Source organism: Sus scrofa, chromosome 2 (genome assembly GCF_000003025.6).
Source record: "Sus scrofa isolate TJ Tabasco breed Duroc chromosome 2, Sscrofa11.1, whole genome shotgun sequence".
Lineage (NCBI taxonomy): Eukaryota > Metazoa > Chordata > Mammalia > Artiodactyla > Suidae > Sus > Sus scrofa.
The window spans coordinates 1-15,000 of record NC_010444.4 but is presented as its reverse complement, the minus strand read 5'-3'; the positions used below and the strand labels follow the sequence as shown (position 1 = coordinate 15,000).

At 47.9% G+C, this 15,000-nt stretch overlaps 2 long non-coding RNA genes across 5 annotated transcripts; one reads left to right on the top strand and one right to left on the bottom strand.

Moving 5' to 3' along the window:
* On the top strand, positions 5,988-13,471 carry LOC110259201. 4 transcript variants are annotated; one of them, XR_002341363.1, is made up of 3 exons: positions 5,988-7,901; positions 9,471-9,739; positions 9,938-11,083. It is a non-coding gene; the product is annotated as an uncharacterized LOC110259201 (long non-coding RNA). The 4 variants fall into 4 exon arrangements; XR_002341364.1 differs by lacking the exon at positions 5,988-7,901 and adding an exon at positions 13,388-13,471 and having other exon boundaries at positions 9,232-9,739; positions 9,938-10,120; XR_002341365.1 differs by lacking the exon at positions 5,988-7,901 and adding an exon at positions 11,427-11,513 and having other exon boundaries at positions 9,232-9,739; positions 9,938-10,120.
* LOC110259202 lies at positions 11,402-13,519 on the bottom strand. Its single transcript, XR_002341366.1, has 2 exons — positions 13,431-13,519; positions 11,402-12,044 (listed from the first exon to the last, which is right to left on the bottom strand). It is a non-coding gene; the product is annotated as an uncharacterized LOC110259202 (long non-coding RNA).

Here is a 15,000-nt window from a genome sequence, read left to right as displayed (position 1 = left end):
GAATGCTATTTTCTAAGGAGTTACATGGCTGTCGCCAGAAGGGAAAAAACCCAAGATCTTTGTGGCTGAGCAGTTATTTCTTCCAGCAGGGGTTATTAATACATTCAGCAACCTGGTTGCGGTTAATCCTCGCTACTGGGTTAAGATCTCATTGTCGTGAGCTGTGGTATAGGTCGCAGACACGGCTTGGATCTGGCATTGCTGTGGCTCTGGTGCTCCAATTAGACCCCTAGCCTGGGAACCTCCATATGCTGTGTGTGCGACCCTAGAAAAGACCAAAAAAAAAAAAAAATACATGATTCAGATGCATAATGCACACTCGTGGAGGGAGGAGGCCGAAGGGCAGAGGAAAAGTTTGTTTACATTTTTCTTGTGTCAGTGAAAATGATCAATAAACAATCTATAATAAGAATAGAGAGGAGTTTTAGTTGAGCCAAAATGAGGACTGTAGCCCAGAAGACAGTCTCCTGGATGAATCTGAGAAACTGCCCTGGCGAAGCATGGTTTTCATCAGTTTTATATCTTGTCAGGACAAAGAACATTAAACTCATCAGAGATACATTTCTGAAAGCCCACAAACCAGTGCATGCGCAACACGTCAGTATGGCCTTGACACCTGGAAGTGAGTCTTATCATTGAAGGGCAAGCACTGGCCCAGGAAGGAAGGGTTTATTCTTTAGTGTTTAACATTCTTTACTTCCAGTCGACCCTAACCCTAACTCCTCTCTCTTAAAAACGTAATTAAAGCAAATATAGGAGTTCCCGTCATGGCGCAGTGGTTGACGAATCCGACGGAACCATGGGGTCGCGGGTTCGGTCCCTGCCCTTGCTCAGTGCTCAGTGCCGTGAGCTGTGGTGTAGGTTGTGGGCGCAGCTCGGATCCCGCGTTGCTGTGGCTCTGGTGTGGGCCGGTGGCTGCAGCTCTGATTCGACCCCTAGCCTGGGGGCCTCCATGTGCCGCAGGAGCGGCCCAAACAAAAGAAAAAAAAAAAAAAGAAAGCAAATATACAATGTATGCTTGAGAGGCCACACATGGACGTGACATCAAGTTTCCTCATGTATAAGCCAGAATGACATCCCCGGACCTCAGTATGTGAACATTCCCTCATCACTTGTCTTGCCTTAAAATACGATTTTTTATTCCATCAATACCCTCATTCCTAGAACTTTCCTCCCATTCTCCCCCATCCAGGCAAACTCAGATCTCCTTCCTGTCACTATAGAGTACTTCGCGTTTTCTGAAGATGTATACCTGCAAATGTGTGTGTGTTGAGGGGTGTGGTATGCAGAAGTGTTTATCAAACTGGTTTTTAGTTTCAAATAAGTAACTAAGAATACATAAACATTAAAATGCCTGTCGTGGCTCAGTGGTTAACGAATCCGACTAGGAACCATGAGGTTGTGGGTTCGATCCCTGGCCTCGCTCAGTGGGTTAAGGATACAGCGTTGCCATGAGCTGTGGTGTAGGTCGCAGACGTGGCTCGGATCCTGCATTGCTGTGGCTCTGGTGTAGGCCGGTGGCTACAGCTCTGATTAGACCCCTAGCCTGGGAATTTCCATATGCCATGAGTGTGGCCATAGAAAAGACAAAAAAAAAAAAAATGCCTTTAGGAGTTCCCAAGTGGTCTAGTGGCCAGAACCTGGCTCTCTCACTCCTGTGCCTGTAATGACTTTGCCAAATGTCAGTGCCATAGAAAGGTATTTACTGGGGGTGGGGTGGGGCAGATCAGGTCGTCAGGCAGAATACCCTGTATTAATAGTAAAATGTACAGACTGTTCCCATTGTGGCTCTGTGGGTTAAGAACCTGGCATAGTGTCGGTGAGGATGCAGGCTTGATCCCTGGCCATGCTCAGTAGGTTAAGGGACCAGCATTGCCACAAGCTGTGGCATAGGTCACAGATGCAGCTCTGATTCAGCTCCTAGCCTGGGAACTTCCACATGCACAGATGTGGCCATCAAAAGAAACAAGAAATAAAATCTACAGACAGATAGATACTCTGTTAATAGAGAGGTATAAACAGTTTCTAAGGTTTGATGAAGACCTGCAACAACTGGAGTAAAAAAAAAAGCAGCTCTGGCCACTCTGAGAAAGCATACCCACCAGGAAGGAGTCACAGGGTTTGCTCTGGGGAACATCCCCAGTCCTGGACAGAGTGACCGTCGCAACCCAATCTGCCCTGACTTTCCTTTCCTGTTGATGAAATCTGAATTATTGTTTAACTACTGGATATCGTGTGCAGTGGTTAACAAATCCGACTAGGAACCATGAGGTCCCTGCCCTTGCTCAGTGGGTTAACGATCCGGCATTGCCATGAGCTGTGGTGTAGGTTGCAGACACGGCTCAGATCCCGCGTTGCTGTGGCTCTGGCGTAGGCCGGCGACTGCAGCTCCAATTGGACCCCTAGCCTGGGAACCTCCATATGCTGCAGGAGCGGCCCAAAGAAATAGCAAAAAGACAAAAAAAAAAAAAACCCAAAAAAACAAAACGTGACATAGGTGGAGTTCCCTTGGTGGCGCAGTGGTTAACGAACCCGACTAGGAACCATGAGGTTGTGGGTTCGATCCCTGCCCTTGCTCAGTGGGTTAAGGTTCTGGCGTTGCCGTGAGCTGTGGTGTAGGTCGCAGACGCGGCTCGGATCCCGCGTTGCTGTGGCTCTGGCGTAGGCTGGTGGCTATGGCTCCGATTCGACCCCTAGCCTGGGAACCTCCATATGCTGCAGGAGCAGTCATAGAAAAGGCAAAAAGACGAAAAAAATAAAAATAAAAAGTGACATAGGAGTTCCTGCTGTGGTACAACAGTATCAGCAGTGTCTCTGCAACACCAGGATGCAGGTTCAATCTCTGGCCTGGCACAGTGGGTTAAAGGATCCAGCATTTCAGCAGCTGTGGCATAGGTCACAACTGTGGCTTGGATCTGATCCCTGGCCTGGGAATTGCATATGCCGTGGGGTGGCCAAAAAACAGGGGGAAAAAGTGACACACTTTTGTGTTCACCATTTTCACCAGAACTGCAGATGGCTTGCCTCCCTGGGCTCCTGTTCGGGGGCAGTGGTTTTCATGCTGTTGGAGGATGAACAAGGCCCAAGTTCAGAACTGTCCTGGCTCCACCCAAACTGATTTCATGCAGCGCTGTGAGGCCACCTGCCGCACCTCCTGTCCTCGGGGGTGTTACATCTCTGGGCCAGGAAAGACAGGCAGTCTTGTGTCATGGGCGTGGCTGAGGGCTGCATTTTGTCTTCAAAATTTACATGTTGAGTCCTGACCCCCCAGGACCTCAGAATGGGACTAAGTGTGGAGAGTGGGTCTTTAAAGAGGTAATTAATCAGAGTTACCACTGAGGCTCAGTGGGTTATGAACCTGACTAGTATCCATGAGGATGTAGGTTTGATCCTGGGCCTCAGTCAGTGAGTATCTGGGGTTGCCACAAGCTGCAGTATAGGTCACAGATGCAGCTTGGATCTGGTGTTGCTGTGGCTGTGGTATAGGCCAGCAGCTGCAGCTCCATTTCGACCCCTAGCCTGGGAATTTCCATATGGCACAAGTGTGGCCCTAAAAAGGAAAAAATTAAAAAAAAAGAGGTGATTAGAATGGAATGAAGTCACTATGGTGGGCTATAATCCAATGTGGCTACTATTCTTGTAGAAAGAGGAGGTCAGGTGACAGACACACACAGAGGGACGACCGTATGAGGACGCAGGGAAGACATCTTCACGTCAAGGAGAGAGACCTCCAGGGGCCCAGCCCTGCTGACACCTTGACCTGGTACTTCCAGTCTCCAAGGCTGTGAGAAATAAAGGTCTGTTGCTTAAGCAGCCCTGTGTGCTGTATTTGTTACAGTAGCCAAGCCAAGAAATGTTGCATTTATGGGGTCTTAGGATTTAATGTCCTAGAGGGCTGCACCGAGGTCCCTCTGCCCTTGAACTTCTCTCGCACAAGTGTTCCAATCAGGCCATGTTCAGGGGCGGCTGCAAAATGACTCATCTACTTCCAACACAAGTTATTTCTGCATGTCTTTAGGACACGTTCTATTTTGTGGGTTATAACAAACATGTGGTTTTAGGAAAGCTTGTTCTCACAGTTATTCAGAACTTCACCAAAAATTCTCTGACATTTTGAAAACTGAACCTCCTGTCCCAGAGTTTCTGAATTGCCAGCAAATGTACCAGGATTGCTGTCACCACAATGATTCAAATTATACCCAAAGTAACTGATTTATCTTCATTTTAAAACATTAAAAATAAAGATTGCATTGTATTGAATGTTATTTGTTATTTCTTAAATCTACATTGAGGGAAAATTTGAGAAAACACCTGATTTCTTAGTGTAATTGAAGTCAAGTTACTTGTTAAATTATGTATTGTTTCATTAATACACATTTATCTTTTTTTTTTTTTGTCTTTTGTCTTTTTGTTGTTGTTGTTGTTGTTGTTGTTGTTGTTGCTATTTCTTGGGCCGCTCCCGCGGCATATGGAGGTTCCCAGGCTAGGGGTCGAATCGGAGCTGTAGCCCCAGGCCTACGCCAGAGCCTCAGCAACTCGGGATCCGAGCCGCGTCTGCAACCTACACCACAGCTCATGGCAATGCCGGATCGTTAACCCACTGAGCAAGGGCAGGGACCTCATGGTTCCTAGTCGGATTCGTTAACCACTGCGCCACGACGGGAACTCCCACATTTATCTTTAATTCTCTATTGTAACTAAAACTGCATAGATAAACACAAGTACGCAATTATACTTCAATTATGTGTGTAGAGAAATTATGTAATCACTGCATCTGATTTCAGAAAGGGAGGGCTAGGGTTAGGGTTAGGGTATGGGTATGGGGGAGGGTTAGGGTTAGGGGTTACGGTTAGGGTTAGGGGTTAGGGTTAGAGGGTTCGGGTTCGGGTTAGGGTTAAGGGTTAGGGTTAGGGTGAGGTTGATGGTAAAGTTGAGGGTGAGGGTTAGGCTTAGCGTGAGAGTTAGTCTTAGCGTTAGAGTAAGGGTTATGTTTATGGGTTAGGGTTAGGGTTATGGGTTAGTGTTAGGGTTATCGGTTAGGGTTTGTGTTAGGGTTAGGGATTTGGTTCCAGATCGGGCTTGGTATAGTTTTCTGGTTCAGGATCTCATTTCTCTTTGAGCTTCGAGGTTGGCTTCAGGCTTGGGTTATTGTTCTGTTTCTGGTTTTGGTTCGAGTTTGGGTTGCATTTCTCTAATAATGAGGGATGGTGAGCATTTTTTTCCTTTTGCTGGTGGCTATCCCTATACCATGTTTGGAGAAATGTCTATTCATGTCTTTTGCCCATTTTTAAAATTGGGTTATTGATTTTGTGGCTGTTAAGTTGTATCAGATGTTGAGCTGGGAATTTTGAAACCCCAGCCTGAGCTGGGGTTTGGGATCTGTGTAAAGAGCCTGAGACTGGGGAATGGAAAGTTGGCAAAACGGTGACATTTTTGGGGAGAAGCCGTGCTCATCATTGGGCTTTTTCTCTCAAGAGGTCTCCTGTAACTCCCTTCTTTTTTTCTCCCATAAGAGCCTCATTTTTTTCTCTATATACACCTGGTGCAAACACCTGGTAGAAAGCCAGGTCTGGTGAATTAAGGCCGGCAGTTTGAAATAAAGAAAGCTCCTGGAGATCCCACCTGGCTCCCTGGGTAAAGGCTCTGTCTTTGTCCCTGTGCTGGGTTTGGGCACTTCTGTGGCTTGAAATCCATTAGTGGGCAGACAATTCACGCACGCTTCCAGTTGGGTCAATAAAGTAAGAGTGAGGGGTTCCCATCGTGGCGCAGCAGAAACGAATCCGACTAGGAGCCATGAGGTTGTGGGTTCAATCCCTGGCCTTGCTCAGTGGGTCAAGGATCCGGCATTGCTGTGAGCTGTGGTGTAGGTTGCAGACGCGGCTCGGATCTGGCATTGCTGTGGCTCTAGTGTAGGCCAGCGGCTACAGCTCCGATTAGACCCCCAGCCTGGGAATCTCCATATGCAGCGAGTGCGGCCCTAAAAAGAAAATAAATAAATAAATAAATAAATAAATAAAGTAAGAGTGAAAGATAAAAAAAGAGAAAGAATGAAAGAAAGGTAGAAAAAAAGGTCATATGAACTAATGAATAATAGTTGGAAAGGTAAGAAAATAAATCAGTAATTACATATGTAAACAAATATATTCAAAAACACATACCTGCGTGAATATATGAAAAATTGAAGAAGGCTGTCAGCACATGATGGGTCGGGAGCTGAGTGTTTAAAAGCTGTGGCATCGGGTAGGGTGGCCTCAGGGCTCTGAAAGCTTTTGAGAGAGAAATAGCCCACTTGGTAGGGCCCTTCCTGATATTTCAAGAAAGTGGAGGAAGGCAGTCCAACCAGTGTGTTGCCCAAGGCCAAAGCTGCCCCCGCGGGCTGCTCAGCCAGAGAGAGGACGAACACCTGAGAGTTGCTGTTAGCGCAGATGACCACAAGATGGCGCCAGGGTACTTTCCAGACCCTTGGGCAACTCCAAGGCTGCATGTCGGGGTGCAGTGTTGGGGTTGATGATGTGTTTGTGGGAAACCCCAGCCAGCACCCAGAGATCTGGGGTTGTTTTCCAGGCATCTGGGGCTCTCTGCTCTAAGATGCCTCATGTCAGGCAGAGCACACAGCTGTCCTTTCAGCATTTAATGTGCATTTGCTGTCTGGCCAGGTGGTAGTGGGTTTATAATGCTTGAGGCATCCACTGGGTTTCAGAGTGCCTTGTGTTCCTCCAGGGCAGGAGCCAGGACCCACACAGCCTGTTTTGAATCATGAACTGTCCATTTTCAAGCCCCTGACTGCCAAGGGTTTAGCTCTCTGGATAGAGGCTTGTGCTGATGAATGGATGGTGGACTTTGGTGGCATTGTGGTGGGTGGTTATGCTAATCCCTGTCCTTTTTCTGCTCATGAGACCCAGTGAAACATCTTTCTTGTCTTGCCTCACGAGTTTCCCTTTTCAGTGACTGCGCCAGGGAAGGAGGCCTGACCGAACCCAGGTCTGATGAATTAAGCAGGGTTGATTAATACCAAGAAAGCTCTCAGGGAGTTCCCTCGTGGCTGGCTTCCTTAAGAGTCTGTCCCTGTCACAGCTGTGGCTATGGTGAGAGCTGCGTGGGGAGATCAAACCCTGACCGGGCAACTCCCCGATGTTGCAGGTGGCACCCAAATAAATGAATCAAGAAAAGTAAATATTTTGAAGAAGGTGATAAATTGATGAAGTCAGTACAAACATATAGATATACCTACATAGTAGCTAAGTGAATTGACAGAGAAAACCATGAAAAAGGCTGTCCCATGATGCTTGTGGTGGCAGAGGGTTTTGTGTACAAGCCTGGGGTGGTAACATCCCTGGGGTGGATTCAGTTCCTGGCCAGACAATATCTGCATGCCACAAGTGGGTCCAGAAAAATAAATCAGAGAATAAATCAATACAGATGTAAGAAATTAATAAACTCATACACCAGAGATAATCACTTCAGGTGATTATTATGTGAAGGAAGAAAAAAGGCTTCCACAGCATAGTGGGTGGGTTTAGGGTTACAGCAGAGGGACTCACACAATAGCCTTGGGTAAGTTGGGCTGAGTGCCCCGAGAGATTTTGAGAGAGAAATCCCCCACTTCCTAGGGCACTTCATGGCGCTCAGAGGGAGAGGAAGTCTCAACGGAAAGCCGCAGTCTTGCCCAACTCCAGTGCAGCCCCCAGGAGAGCTGAGCAGACAGGAGGAAGGCAGGCACGAGAGCTGCTGTTAGGGCCGATGTCCACAAGACGGCGCCAGAGTACCTTCCTGCGGACGCATGTGCAGCTCCAAGGCAGCGGGGTCCAGGCTCAGAGATGCGGATGATGATGCATTTGTCGGAAGCCTCAGCAGCACCCAGAAATTCGGGATTGTTTTCCATCTGGCCCAAGATGCCTCAGGTCAGGCAGAGGACACAGGAGTGTTTCCTTCAGCATTTGATGTGGATTTGCAGCCTGGTCGTGTGTCAGAGCAGTGAGAAATCTTGACAGGTTCAATGGGGTCAGATGGCCTGTTTTTTTTTTTTTTTTTTTTTTTTTGTCTTTTTGCTATTTCTTTGGGCCGCTCCCGCGGCATATGGAGGTTCCCAGGCTAGGGGTCGAATCGGAGCTGTAGCCCCAGGCCTACGCCAGAGCCTCAGCAACTCGGGATCCGAGCCGCGTCTGCAACCTACACCACAGCTCATGGCAATGCCGGATCGTTAACCCACTGAGCAAGGGCAGGGATCGAACCTGCAACCTCATGGTTCCTAGTCGGGTTCGTTAACCACTGCGCCACGACAGGAACTCCTGGCCTGTTGTTGTTTCTCGAGAGGCAGGAGGTGGACCCAGATACCGTCTCTAGTGAGCCCTCAGCTGGTAATTGTGATTTTTTTTTTTTTTATGATTCCTTTCCCATTGTAGTTGACTTGCAGTGCTCTGTCAATGTCTCCCCCACAGCCAAGTGACCCACGCTGACATCTCTATCTACACGTCCTTTTTGTCAATTTAGCGTCAATCATGTTCCATCACAGGTGAATAGATAGCACTGCCTGTGCTATGCAGCAGGATCTCATGGCTTACCTGCTCCAGACACCATAGTTGGCATCTATGAACCCCCAACTCCCAGTCATCCCCGCTCCCTCCCCCTCCCCTTTGACAAGTCTGTTCTTCAATTCCATGGGTTTCTTTTCTATGAAAAGGTTTATTTTTGCTATTTGTTAGACTTCAGATATAAGTGATATCATATGGTATTTGTTTTTCTCTTTCTGACTTATTTCACTGAGGATGAATGTCCCTTTTCCATCCATGTTGCTGCTGCACATGGCATGATTGTGTTCTTTTTTATGGCTGAGTAGTATTCCATTGTGTATATGTACCACCTCTTCTTAATCCATTCATCTCTCGGATGTTTGGTTGTTTCCATTTCTTGGCTATTGTGAATAGTGCTGCAAGGAATACAGGGGTGCATGTGTCTTTTTCAAGGAATGTTTTGTCCAGCTACATGCCCAATGGTGGGTTTGCTGGGTCAAAGTGTCCTTCTATATTTAGTTTTCTGAGGTGCCTATATACTGTTTTCCATGGTGGTTGTAGCAATTTACATTCCCACTGACAGTGTAGGAGGGTACCCTTTCTCCACATTCTCTCCAGCATTTGTTATTTGTAGACTTACTAATGATGGCCATTCTGACTGGTGTGAGGGGTCCCCCACAGTAGTTTGGATTTGCATTTCTCCAACAATGAGGGATGGTGAACATTTTTTCATGGGCTAGTTGGCCATATGTATGTCTTGTTTGGATACATTTCTATTTATGTCTTCTGCCCATTTTTCAATTGGATTGTTGTCTTATTTGCTGTTGAGTGGTATCAGCTGTTGAGCAGGTAATTTGAACCCCCCGCCTGACTGGGGTTTGGGACCTGGTGAATGGAAGGTGGTGAAACAGTGATCTTCTGGGGAGAAGCTGTGCTCCTCCCTGGGCTTTTTCTCTCCAGAGGTCTCCTGAATAAACCTGGTATGTGTGAGGGGCTACATGGGGTCATTGTTACAATGGCTCTTTCTGCTGACCCGCGGGACCGAGCACCTGCTCAAGCAACATCCTGTTTTCACCACGGGTGCAGCCTTTGCCAAGACTGCGAGACCCCCCTCCCATGGGACACCACACACCTCTGGCTTTCCCAAGACGACGAGACCCCCCCTCCCGTGGGACACCACACACCTCCGGCTTTCTCAAGATTACGAGACCACCAGAGTCCAGCTGCAGGTGAAAGATCAACTAACCTTCACCCCCCCCCATTTCAGGGAATCAATTTCCCTTCCATGGGGTATAAGAAAGCCCCGGCAGAAGTGGGGGGACTGGCTCTTCCCAGGGTCAGTCACCCTCTCCTTTCCCTCTAACAAATTTCCTTCTCTTTGTCTGAACACCTGGCTTGTTCTCGTTTTCTCTGCATTTGCCTTACAGTATGAAGACCTGATGAAAAGCCAGATCTGGTGAATCAAGTCTGATAGATTGATATAAAGAAAACTCTTCCAGAGATCCCTCCTGGGCCCCTGGGTAAAGGATCTGTCTTTGTCCCTGCGGTGTGTTTAGAATCTTCTGAGGCTTGAAATCCGTCAATGGGCTGACAAGTCACATATGTTTCAGGTAGGTTTAATAAAGTAAGAAAAAGAGGAAGAAAAGCAGAAAGAAGGAATGAAAAAGAAAGAATAATGAAGGAAAAGAAGAAAGACATGTATGAATGAATCAAAGTAGGAAATATAAGAAAATAAATCAACATTTACATATATACACACCTACATTCATAAATACATAAGTGCATGAACACATGAAAAGTTGATGAAGGCTGTCATGACGTGATGGGTGGGGACCTGAGTCTTTGAACTGCCTGGGGAGGTAGCTTGGCCTCAGTGCTCTGAAAGGTTTTGAGAGAAAAGCCCACTTTGTAGGGCACTACCACGTATAGAAAAAAGGCAGAGGAAGGAAATCCAACCAGCATATTGCCCAAGGCCTATGAAACCCCGGGGTCAGCTGAGCCTGGGAGTTGCTATTAGAGCAGAGTCCACAAGACGGCGCCAGAGTATATTCTGGACCCTCGTGCAGCTCCATTGCTCCATGGCCAAGCTCAGAGTTGGGGTCGATGATGTGATTGGTGGAAACCCCAGCAAGAACCCAGTGGTTTGGGGTATTTTATGGGCACCTGGGTCTCTCTGCTCAATGATGCCTCATGTCAAGCAGGGGACACAGGTGTCCTTCAGCATTTGATGTGGATTTGCAGCCTGGTTGGGAGTCACAGTGGTACAAAATCTTGACAGAGTCAATGGGATCCGATTGCTTGTTTTTTCTCCAGAGGCTGGAGGGAATGGAGGCCTGACAGAAATCAGGTCCGATGAAGCAGGGTTCTTTGATACCAAGAAAGCTCTCAGGGAGATCCCTCATGGCTGCCTTTCTTAGGAGTCTGTCTTGTCACTGCTGTGGCTGTGGTCAGATCTGCATTGGGAGGTCCAACCCTGGCCAGACAACATCCCAGTGTCAAAGGCGGCACCCAAATAAATTTATAAATAAAACAGATATTGCAAAGAATGAGCTCAATTGAGAAAGATGTCAATACACACAGATAGAAATTTCTACAGTGTAGCTAAGGGCATCAAGAGACAAGGATATAATAAGAATTTGTGACATTATCCCTGTGGTGGAGGAAGGGATTGAATGTGAGCCTGAGGTAGTAACGGCAGTGGCATGGATTCAAGTACTGGCCAGACAGTATCTGTTTGTCCCAAGTGGGTTGAGAAAAATAAACAGGTATGTAAAAAAATAAAAGGGTGAATATAGAAAGAAATTCATACAACATAGGTCATTACATCAGGTTGGATGTCACACTGTAAAGAAATCTTGACAGGTTCAACAGAGTCAGGTTGCCTGTTTATGTTTTTTTTTTTCTTCTTTTCTCAAGAAGCTGGACTCTGGACCCAGACCCCTTCCCTGGGGAACGCCGAGCTGGTCCTTTTGGGTTAGAATTTCTTATCATGTTTGATTACCATCAGCGATGATTTACAGTGTTCTGTCTCTTTAACAGCAGCGAGATTTAGTGGAACGTGTGTATACAAAACCTTTCTCTCCCATTATCCTCCAACTCGTTCCAAAACAAGGGGTCAGACACAGTTAGTTGCCTGTGCTCTAGCACAGGACCTCATGGCTTACCCACCCCATGGGCAAGGCTTTGCATCTCTCACCCCACAAATCCCAGACCTTCCCACATGCTCACCCTCCACTCTGGTACCCTCAAGTCTGTTATCCAGTCCTGGAGTTACTTTTCTGTTGAAAGGTTCATATGTGTCATGGCTTAAATGCCAGTTAGAAGGGGTAGCCAAAGGTATGCGTCCTTCTCTTTCAGGCATATGTCCCTTCATATGAGCGTTTCTCATTCCATCACTGTGGTGGCAGGTGGCATATGCTGTTCTGGTTCCTGACTGAGTCATAGGTCATCGTGTACAGGGACCACTGCCTCTGAATCCATTCATCTGTGGATGGCCACGCGTGCATGTCCATGTCTGGGCTCTAGTCACTAGTGCTGCCAGGAACCAAGATAGAGATATATTAGAAGAGATAGAACAAAATTCCCCACAGGGTGTCAGGTGGTTTCTATGAGTGATCCCAGTTGGTTGGTTGATGAGGGAGATAACCGCAACTGGCATAGAAATCATTTTATTACTTGTGTAGTTGAGGGATTAAAAGCCTCATGAGTAAATCCCATTAAAAACTATTGGAGGTTTACTAGGGGAACAAGAGAGTCCATCAACTTTCTTAGAAAGACTCAGAAAGGCATTGAGAAAACATTTACCAAGGAACCCAGAAACAATGGAGGGCCAAATAATTCTTAAGGATAAATTCATAGCTCAATCAGTGCCAGATATATGGAGAAAGCTCCAAAAAATTGGCTTTTGGCCCTGATCAGAGCCTGGAGCACCTCCTCAGAGTAGCAACTCAAATATGTTATAATCAGGGACAGGAAGAATGAAAGGAAAACAAGAAGAGAGACAGAGAAGAGGCTGAGGCTCTAGTTACGGTGCTACAGGGAGTCAACCTGGGAGTTTCCAAGGTGAGAGGACTAGGGCAGAGACCTATGTCCGGAGCCTGTTTCCTCTGTGGAAAAGAGGGAATGCCCCAAGACTCAGAGATCACTGGAAGAGGGGCCACCCCTGAAGACGAAGGTCTCTGGGGTGGACCCCTCAGGCCCAGGATCAGGACTGATGGGATGTTTCCATAATGGCTCCTGTCCTCATCACCACTTAGGAGTCTTAAGTGACTCTAAATGTAGGAAGACAGCCTATGGACTTCCTCCTGAATATGGAGCCACTTTTCAGTCCTTCTCTCCAACCCTGGGCCCTTCCGTCATGAATCTGCCACATTCATGTTTCTGGCAAGCTGGCTACAAAATTTTTACACAATCTTTGAGTTGTGACTGGGAATCCATTCTCTTTTCTCCAAGCCTTTCTTATTGTTCCAGAGTCCAACTCCTCTTTTAGAAAGACATATTTTGTAAGAGGTTAAAGCCTCAGTTCAGATGGCAATGGAGGACTTCCCATGTGGCTCACAACATAGCTACTCAGCAATCCCTCACATTTTAGCAAAATGATAGTGTATGTCAGTCAAATGTAAAGCTTTGATTAAGAGCTATCAATGTTTAAATGTTGATAGAAGGGGTATCCAAAGTCATGTATCAAGGCCCACTTGACCATCCCATGAGTGGATACCTAACTGTTTTCCCCAACGACGCCCCTTTTCAGCAGGAAGAAGTTAGAGTGGTCATCGCCCCTTTTCCCACAGTTAGTCTCCAACTCGGGGGTGGGGATTGAGAATATGGGCTTTGATACATTCTTTGATGTGGCTGTTGATTAACATTTGTAACTTAAGGGTCGCATAGAACCCCAGCTGCTATAAAGGTTACAGTTATTACCCTGTGGAACCATCCTCCGCCACCACATCACAGTCATGAAGTCTGCATCCGCGGCTGACACGGACACTGGGAGGCTGCGCAGCATCTCGAGAATCCCCTCAGGGTCAAGTTCCAGGGACTCCCTTCGCCATCGTCAGAGAACGCTAAGCCCTGCTCTGGCCACCCCTGGAAGCTGGTCAGTCTACACACGGCAGAAGCCCGAGTTCTACGTGAGACTTAACTTGGACTCGCGTTCTGTCTATAGAAGTGGGAAGCAAGCGATTCGGGAAGTAGTGAAGAAAGGAAGTTGCGGGATCTGTTTTTGTCCTCCTGTAAAAACAAAAAGGGGGAGATGTCGTGAGACAGGTTTTTCCAATCTTCTTGATCATCCACTGTCTCGAGACATGTTTTTCCAATCTTCTTGTTTGACTATCCACCCATAGCCCCTCCTCATGTGATCTCATCAAAAGAGTGAAATAAAAGCGGTGTGGTTTCTTGAGGCGGGGCTCTTGGTCCCAGAGACCTTGAGTCCCCCGGGTTCCTGCCTTTACCATCTCTGTGTTTTGTTTTGTGTTGGCATTTTGTTTTGGGTTATTTCCTTAAGTTCCACAGCACTCGTTCTTCAGCCCCATCCTGCTGAGCTGGTCTCAGCATACCTACACATGGCCACTGGGACAGGTGGGCCTTGGTCCCGCCGAGGAGACTGGCCTGGCCCTTCTCTGCTGAGGCGTGAGGGGGATCCTTGGTTCCGCCGCCTGCTGCCCTCTGTGGAGCTGGTGGTGGGAGAAAAGTCGCCTCAGGCCTCTTGCCCATGTTTCAGAGGTGTTATTGTTGGGATGTATCTGGGCCTGCTGGGTCAGGTCTGTTGTTGAGCTGGTCCCTTTGAAACCCTGGACTGACCCTGGCTTTGGGATCCAGATCAAGGGCGTGCGGGTAGTGCATGGAAGATGGTAAAAGGCTCCTATTTGGGGGAGAAGCTGGGCCCATCGCTGGGCCTTTTGTCTCAAGTGGTCTCCCGAAACGCCATCGTTTGCTTTCCTTGGGAGCCTGTTTCTCCCCCCCACCCCTGGGTATACAGCCGGTAGGAAGGCCGGCTCAACACAGCCAGGTCGTGTGAACTGGGGCTAGTAGGTGGATGGAAAGAACGCTCCCGCGGAGATCCCTCCTGGCCCCCTGGGTCCAAGGGCCCTCCTTGTCTTTGGGGGTGGGGTGGGGCACCCCCCTGGCGTGAAAACCGCTGAAAGGGCAGACAAGCCAATCACGCTTCAGGTGGGGTCAATAGAAAGATTGTGAGAGAGAGAGAGAGAAGGGCGGGGGCGGAAAGCCAGCCAGCACGAAACCAACAAGGCTGTCCTGTAGGAAGGCAGGCATACCAGGGCGCCAGTGATGGTGAAGTCCACGGTTCCCTCCACACACCGCGCTGTTCCTAAAGACAGAAGGGCAGGACCCTATGAGAAAGGAAGAAGGCTGTCAGGACCTGGTGGGTCGGGAGGAGCGGCTGCGTGTTTGAAAGGAGTGGCCTGGGGGCAGGTTGGCCTGAGGGCTCTGAAATCCTTGAGAGAAAGACTTAGGCCACTTGGCAGGGCACTTC